Source organism: Narcine bancroftii, chromosome 9 (genome assembly GCF_036971445.1).
Source record: "Narcine bancroftii isolate sNarBan1 chromosome 9, sNarBan1.hap1, whole genome shotgun sequence".
In the NCBI taxonomy this organism is placed as follows: Eukaryota; Metazoa; Chordata; class Chondrichthyes; order Torpediniformes; family Narcinidae; genus Narcine; species Narcine bancroftii.
This window is the reverse complement of record NC_091477.1, coordinates 94,165,852-94,174,603: the sequence shown is the minus strand read 5'-3', so window position 1 is coordinate 94,174,603 and position 8,752 is coordinate 94,165,852. Positions and strand designations below refer to the sequence as shown.

Below are 8,752 nucleotides of genomic sequence, written 5' to 3'. Positions count from 1 at the left end.
TCTCTCCTGTGAATCTATCCATTTCATTGAAGATTAATCTGCAGATTTTGAAAACAAAAAGTATTTTGCTTTGCAAAGTAGTCAAAAGAAACAGAATTATTTCAATCCCGCACTACCTAAGTCAAAACCATTAATATAAATTGTGAATGTTCCAGCCTTCTTCCTTCACTCTGCTCTTAGTTTTGTGGATTTCAGTGTTGTTCTCCTCTGCGTGGCCCGAAATTATTGATTAATTTGAAAAGTGACATTCTATTGAAGTACTTCATGGAAATCTAAATAGGGTGAAATGAATAAAGATAAGAAGCTTGTGTGCAGTGTAAATACCAGCATGGACCAGATGGATCAAATGGCATATTTGCACTGTGTACATTTACATAATGTTTCCATGTTCTTTCATGTACATCAAATGCCTATTGAAACAAATTCAGTATAATTCTGTACCTCCTTGAAGTCTCAATTGTATATGAGAAAACAATGATGTACTCTTAAAGCACACTGTTATAATACTGGCAACTTCAATTATTGTGTTGCCAACTCTGTGCGAGATCATACATTCCTGGACAGGAAATCACAATTGGAGACATATCCTTTTCCTGAATCTTATGGCATATTGTAATCCAACTGAAATAATCATAGTGGATAGAATCATTGCCTAGTAACTAGATACTTACTAATAAATGTCCTCCTTGATGTGTTGCAGTATGAAGAAAGTGCAGATTGGTAATGAAATTTTGACTCAGTCTTTTGAACCCTGGTTCAATGTAGAATTAAATCCCACTTTTATTGGTACACAGAATAGCTTGTATAATGTTCAGTCCAGGTATTTGAAAGTTAATCAGCAGAGATGGTTCCGTTTGTACTATGGGGTAAAGATAAGAACATGCCAATTGGATGACATCAAATACTATTGATATCATCTTGTTAAAATCTATGTTGCTGGGCAACATGAATGGCTGTTTGTGATTCCAGTCTGTAATCCATATCATAGAAAGCCAAGCTGAAATTAAACTTGCTCTTTAGAGCAGAGTGTATGGTAAGTAAAGACAAGCATTGTTAATACTTAGAACTTGACTTAACCTCTGACTCCATATCAGCAACATTACATTGGTTATGTAGACAGATGTAGAGGCCTTTTGGACTTTAGCTATCATGTATGATGTTTGAAATATTGTGAGCAGTTTCGAGCCCCATATCTAAGGAAGGATGTGCTGGCTTTGGAGAGGATGGAGAGAAGATTTATGAAAATTATCCAGGGATAAGAGAGTTAATGTATGAGGAATGTTTGATGGCTCTAGTCGCTTGAGTTTAGAATGATGAAGCGGGATCACAGAGAAAACTTCTGAATATTAGAAGGACTGGATAGAGAGGATATGGAGAAGATGTTTCTAATAATGGGAGGGTGAAGAACCAGAGGGCATTGTCTCACAATAAAAGGACATCCGTTTAGAACAGAGATGAGGAGAAATTTCTTCTGCCAAAGTGTAGTGAATCTGTGGAGGCCAAATCTTTGGGTATATTTAAAGCAGAGGTTGATAAATTCTTGATTAATAAAGATATCAAAAGTTATGGGGAGAAGGCAAGAGAATAGGATTGAGATGAAAAATATATCAGACATGATATGAATGGCAGAGCAGACTTGAGAGTCGTGTGTCTCTTGGTCTTGTTAGGTTTTTCCTACATAATCTTAAGTGAATCAGGAAACAGCAACATGTACAAGTAATAAATTTTGATAGTCAAATGCAAAAAACCATTGCATTGTGGCGGTACACCATTAGGCAGGCGAACTGGCCCCACTTGTCACACACGCGGTGGGGCAGCCGGCCAAAATGGTGCCGTCGGGGGAGTTTCCTCCCGACCTCGGCACCAGGCTCAGAACCCCGTGCTTGGGGACCCACGTGATGCCCCAGCGCGGTTCTCAGCCAGGTCCAAGCTGGGAGTATAAGATCAGCCAGGCAGTCTGTAATAAATCAGTTTTTGCTCACTGAACTCAACCCGTCTGGTTGTGCGATCCTTCAGTTAGCAGTGTAGCTGCCGCTACAGGATGCTCTGTTCCTTGCATGTGTCTCAATGAACAATGTTTCTGAGTGGCCACAGAGTGATAGTGGAAAGGCAGTGATCAAATACTTGATAAAGTTCCAAAAAGGACTCCACAGCTGATGGGCAATAGTTTCATTGTGCAGAGCTCCAGTGTAACATTATCTGGTAACAATGCAATATGACATATGCAGAGCAGATGGCATGCACAGCTGCACCAGAAAAAGATGTAGCCCGCACAGGTTAATTTACTCCTTCTGCGACTAATTGCCAGATGTAGTCACTTCATGCACAGGTTGAAATGTATGTGCATGCTGGGTCAATCATGTCCAGACCTTATCACTAGCAGTCTATCATTTAAGACAATTGTTGTTCCCGCAAAAGGCAGAGGCATTATAATGCAGCATATAAATGTGGGCTATTTCTGCCGCAATAATCCTTTGCATGAGCTGATGAAATTTTTGCATGAAATGCATATATGAGCAAAAATGGGTGTAAGTACTGATTTTTATAACGAATTAAGTGCATAAATATAATGCTGCATCAAAAATTTTACTTTTTAAAAATTGTATTTAAGTTTGGCAATCCAAAACATTTCACTGAATTTTATTGCACAATTAATTTGTCCACAAACTGCCATTCCTTCCATGCTCGAGTTCAGGGATTGGGAGGAGTTGAAATGTTAAAGTAAAAGAAAAAGACATCAAATGTATATTTCTTGTGTGGGCCCAAAAACCAGGTGATTAATTACAAATTCCTCAGTTGGCAGATACTGTAGCCCTACTTGATGGCAGTGCACATCCTGTGGTCTCTCTCTTCAAAATTTTCAATGTTGCTGTCTGCAAAGATAGCTCATTACAGTTCATTGCCCTTAATTCAAGGTTTGGATTATAATCTTATGAAGTTCACAACAGACCAGAACATCATGGCTCACCTGAAGGTGAATTTTGCATTGTGGAATCCTGGCTGCACACCAGATACCCTCTTTGCAATTGTATGCATATGTATGTGAGAGCTTGTATTTTACCAGACTCAGATAAGGTACCAAAAATCATGCCTTAATTGGGTGGCCTAAAAGCCACCATTAATCTGGACATATCTGAATTATGCTGCTTTATAAGATGCTTTGGCAAATAATGGAAGAGTCACGTGTGGTCCCATGGTGGTTTGTACTGACACATATGGTACACAGATGTGCACCACACCCAAGTATCATAGTCAGTGATTAGAATTTTTTCTCCTTTATATTACTGAACACTTCTTCTTCTCCACTCTCCAGAAAGGAAATTCTATTGGAAATCAAATACCCTCTCATGGCCCACAACTCCAGCGAGAATTCTGGCAACAGTGACTTGGTGAATTTTGGCCCAGTAATTTTGTTTGCACTGGAGACTACCTGGGTATAAAACTTCTAGAGCATTGTCACTCTTAGTATCTGAGAACAGGAGTTGGTGGATCACATAGACACTGCAGCATGTCTCTAGTGACCCAAAACCCACTCACAGTTCATCACTCAGCAATGAATAAAAGCCTCTGCCATAGACCCACATAGGAGGTTAATAGCCCAGTCAAAGCTGCTTTCACTAATGCCTGTGGACTCTCAGCAAGTCAAGATTGTCTCCAAAGGATCCGATAGTAGATCAAGTGGAACCAGCTTCGGAGATTCATTACAAAATTATGTAGTCCTACAGAGCATTGTGAAATGAATGGCAGGGGAATGAGAGAGAACATTAAATAGAAGTGCCCAGTTATAGGACTCCTCTGCTCTGATATGGGTAGATGCAGAAAAGCAGGCCTCTGGCTGGTTTGTAAAATGGGAGCTTGCAATATAAATGGCAAGAAGTCCTCTTTTGGTCCAATCAGGCAGCAGCCAATTCTTACTTATGCTAAAATGAAGGTTTTTTTTTAAAACCACTGCCTTCATTGCTGCTTCGGTCTCCACCTCAACAAATGATTTCTTGATTCTCATGACTTGCTCCTTAGAAGTTTCTCCTCATGAATTCTTGGTTCCTTCTCAATTTCCTTCATTCACTTCCTTTGGGTTCTATACTGTCTTGCAAATGGAGCAGTTTCCTTCCTTTCACTGTGCCTGAACCTACCCCATTGGTATCTAATGCCTCTGTCAGATCCCTCTCTCTATCTGCTCCAGATTTTTGAACACATGATTGTAGCTAATTAAGGTTCTCGTCCCTTACACCATTCCAGTATATCTCCTCTATATCCTCCCAAAGGCCTTGAGAACAGACAAAGCCCTGAAATGCAGTGAACTGCATGAGCTGCATGCATAAAGCTCATGATCTTGCTTTATATTTTCATTCCATTTTTCCACCATACCTTGCACTTACTTCAATCAAATTGGCCACTAGTCGACGTCGCCTTTCCTACTGAACTGCAACACTTGCCGTTTTGCTGGCTGCATTACATTCATCTGTCATATTAAATTTAAATTTTAAATTTAGACATACAGCATGATAACAGGCCCTTTCGGCCCATGTGCCTGTGCTGCCAAATCTCACACAATTGACCTACAACCCCTGGTACGTTTTGAAGGATGTGAGGAAACCAGAGCCCTAGGGAAAAGCCACACAGACACAGGGAGAATACGCAAACTTCTTGTAGAAAGCGTGGGATTCAAACTCCCAATCGCTGGTGCTGTAACAGCGTTGCACTGTGATAACCTGCTGCCCTTTGAACACTCAGTCCTTAAGCCTGTCTATCCCCTCCTGAAGTCCATATCTACTTATCCTAGCTTTGGTTTATCTGAAAATTCATAAATTGTACCCTGTACAACCAAGACTAATTAAGACACCAGGACCTATGTGTTGTTCTGCAGGTAGTCCAATGGTAGAAAAGAAACGTCTTCAAGGCATTTTTTTTACATCATCTACCACACTCTCTTTTCTAGCACTTTGTCTTTATTGTTACATCCTAAGGACTCAAAAACCAGCAGCAAAAGAAATTCACCAAGACAATGGCTACTTAAACAAAACTGGTTTTATTGTCTTAATACAGAATAATAAGATCAATATTTAACTTATCACTGTTAAGTTACTTAACTTTGACCCGTCCTAATTCTGTGTGTGTGTGTGTGTGTGTGTGTGTGTGTGTGTGTGTGTGTGTGTGTGTGTGTGTGTGTGTGTGTTCAGATAGTTCTTTTCCACTGTCCAGTCATTTACTGTTCACTTCTCCAAGTTCTCTGGTGTCAGGCACTTTTCAATACTGTGCACAAAATTAAACAGTCATTACATTTAAAAGGCTCTGGTGCCTTAACTTAAGTTGTTAACAGTCAGGAAGGTCTTTGGTGGGTGCACAGAGATGTTGTTGGACATGCAAACTGATTTCCTTCAATTAGCAGCTGAAGTGTCTTCTTTCAGTTACCCCAAAGTTCTTCTTTTCTCCTATTTCAGGAGAAACACAACAACTAGTCACTACAGAGATTTCAAATAGGCTGAACTTGGAACTCAAAACCCATCTTGAAAAGGGATCTTTAGCAGGCTCTTCACTGACTGTTGCAGCTTTTATTTCCCCCTCTCTCTCTCTCTCTTTCTGTTCTTTTTTCTGTCTGTTTATGTCTCTGTTTCTATAATGTGATGTCTGCTTGTGAAAAGTGACCAAAACTACATAATCTTATTTCCCCCTCTTTAAACATATATTTTATTAATTTACTCTGTGTGGTGCGCTGTGGTGCGGCAAACAGACACAAAACAACAGGCTTTAATCCACTTAAACTCGATAGTCTCGGTAGCTCCACATGTGTCTTGCCCAGGAAGGGTCGGCTCAAGTCTATATGCAGGTCAGTGACTGACAGCCAGCTAGGTGGAGTCAGCCTACCAGGTGGTCTTCCTGCAGTCGGCTGGTGGGAATGCAGCCCTGTGCTGTGGCTGTATTAGTACATACCGTTGCAATAGCTTTCTCAGTTTGTTCAATTTAAGTGCTCATTTTGATATAGTGAGAATTTTTTTTGCCTTTTACCTCAGGCAGGTTGTAATCTTCGATCATACTAAGTGAAAAGAAAATCTTCCCAGATCCCCTCTAAACCTCCTACCCCTTATATTTAGTTTTATTTCAATGGTCTTAGGTACCTGCTTGGGGCAATGTTTCATACTATCCATTCTCTCCATGGGCATCAGAATTTTAATGTCCATCAGGTGTCTCCTCAGCTCCCAGGAAAACATCCCTTGCCTGTTCTATTTCTCCTCTGTCTAAAGTGCTCTATCCCAGGTGAACCTCCTCTGCACCCTCTCCATTGCAACTCTGTAGATGCACTGGCTGTCCTCCTTAACCACCATAATATACTTCTCCGCCTTGCAAATTTGCAAAATACCACACACATCTCATGACATTGCTGGTAAATCACTTGATCTCTTGTGGCTGATGAACCACAGAATAATTTGGGTAGCAAAGGTGATAGAAAGTTCACAGTTAAACACTAGTGACTAACAAAACTTGCTTTTTTGTATCTGTTTCGAAATGAATAAGGCTGTAATCAGTGTGAGTAAGGATGGCCCAAGTTGAGGACAAGGACTTGAAAAGTTGGCATTTTCCTATTTCTGCTCATGAGTTCCCTCTGTCTTCTTCCCAGCTACTTCTGTTCTTTCCCCCTTTTTTTCTCCTATTCCATTTTTATTCTCCTCTCCACTTATCTTCATCCATTTCCCCTCCATTCTTACTCCATCTGCCCTCTTTGGGTTCCTCTGGTTCTGTTTTTCCAGATCTTCCCCAACAGATCTCATCAGATTTCAGCACTAGAAGCCTTTAGCCCCTTTCACACTTGCAAGTGAACCCAGAAATCAAACGCCAATCGGCCTTTAAAGTGCCAAGTGTGAAAGCGAAATCAGCTCAACGATGGCGTCAGATGATGTCATTTCATGCCGGGAATTGATTGTCTCTACCTCAGTACAATCCTCAGCGTCTGCAGATGCCAGCATTGCAATCAGGGAAGTGTGAAATGGGTAATTGCACCAGAAGAAGGTAGAACAGTCCTAACCCCAGGGATGGCTCCTTGCAAGTCTCTTGTCTCCTGCATTTGTTGCAGTTCTATATATTGGTCCTTTGGATATTTGGATTCACATAATAAATAATGCAGTGCAAAAAATGCAATAAATAACTTGGACATGAGTGCCCACAATAATTCAAAGCAGTCAGAAGTACTGTCAGAGTAGATACATGACATCACATACAACCCTGAGATTCTTTTTCCTGTGGGCCAGGCAGAATTATCACTAATTGGTAGGCCAAAAAAAAACTGTACATAATGTACACATGTAAACCAATGTAAAAACTAACATCAGTACAGAGAGGAGAAAAAAGACAAACAATGAAGTGCAAAATTAAGAGTCCTTAAATGATTCCCTGATTGAGTTTGTTGTTGAGGAGTCTGATGGTGGAGCTGTTCCTGAACTTGGTGGTGTGAGTCTTGTGGTACCTATACCTCTTTCCTGACGGTAGCAGAAATCACAGAGCACGTGCTGGGTGGTGTGGATCCTTGATGATTCCTGCTGCTCTCCGACAGCAGCATTCCCTGTTCAAGTTTTCGATAGTGGAAGGGTTTTGTCTGTGATTTCCTGGGCTTTTCTCTCTGGGTATTGGTGTCCCCATACCAGACGGTGATGCAGCTGGTCCGCACACGTCATTGGGCCCGTGTCCTTCCCTCTGTCCTGCATGATTGGTCTAGTAGAAATGGAAGCTATCCTAGTGACAAGAACACGCAGTGTCTTGACTTGAAGCATTGACTATCCCCCTGCCTCCACAAATGTTACTTTGTATGCAGCATTCTTCCAGCAACTTTAATTCCACTTCCTATTCCCAAGCTGAATGATTGGGATGCCTTCTTCATGATGGTTGCCTCAAAGTGCTGGATCCAGGAGAGTCTTCAATATGTGAACCCTTAGAAACTTGAAGGTACTACCCACTCCACTCCTGTTCCACCAATGTGTTGTTTCCCTGGCCTCCCCTTTCAAAAGTCCATCATGAGCGCTTTGGTTTTTACTGAAATTGAGAGCAAGATTGTTGTTCATTGGGGGAGCCAGAAACCAGTTAAGGTTAAAATGTGTTTGGGAAACAATTCTCGAATTTAGGGCTAAGGCAGTTGAAAACTTGGTAATTATAATAGCCGATTAAATTCAGGGGAGTTCAAATGTAAAAACATAGGAAATGAAATCATTCTGAGCACCAGTATTCTCAAGAAAATAAGAAACGGGAGCAGGAATAGTCGATCTGACCCATTTACCTATCTGTGCCTTAAGTACATTTAATGAGGCAGAGAACTTCACACATTCACTACTCTCTGGGTGAAGCATTTCCTCTTCATCTCTGTCCTAAATCAACTCCCCCAAATCCTGAGATCCCTTAGATCAAGTCTCACCTGCTAGTGAAAATAACCTCCTTTCCTCTATCCTATCTATTCCTTTCATAATTATAAGTTCCCTCCCAATCCTTCTAAACTCAACTCCCAGGCTACTCTATCTCTCCCCCTAAGCCAACGCGCACCCCCCCCCCTCACCACTTCCAAAATAGCCTCACACAATTTAAGTAACTTTCTACCTTTTTATTCTTCCTACCAAAAGTGGATTATGTGACATTTCCCCATGCTATCGACCATTCCTCATAGCATTACCAACTTAATTTTACTGATTATACTGTGCTTCTTTATGGACGTTGTGTGACCGCCTTGTAACTTAGTTTCTCTGCAAGGACCAGAACTGCCAAACCAAGGAAA

The 8,752-nt window shown here is 41.0% G+C and overlaps 1 long non-coding RNA gene across 1 annotated transcript; it reads left to right on the top strand.

Annotated features, from left to right (window-relative positions):
* The first annotated feature begins 950 nt into the window (after positions 1 to 950).
* On the top strand, positions 951 to 3,785 carry LOC138743032 (uncharacterized). Its single transcript, XR_011344610.1, has 2 exons — positions 951 to 1,033; positions 3,314 to 3,785. It is a non-coding gene; the product is annotated as an uncharacterized lncRNA (long non-coding RNA).
* Positions 3,786 to 8,752: the final 4,967 nt, after the last annotated feature.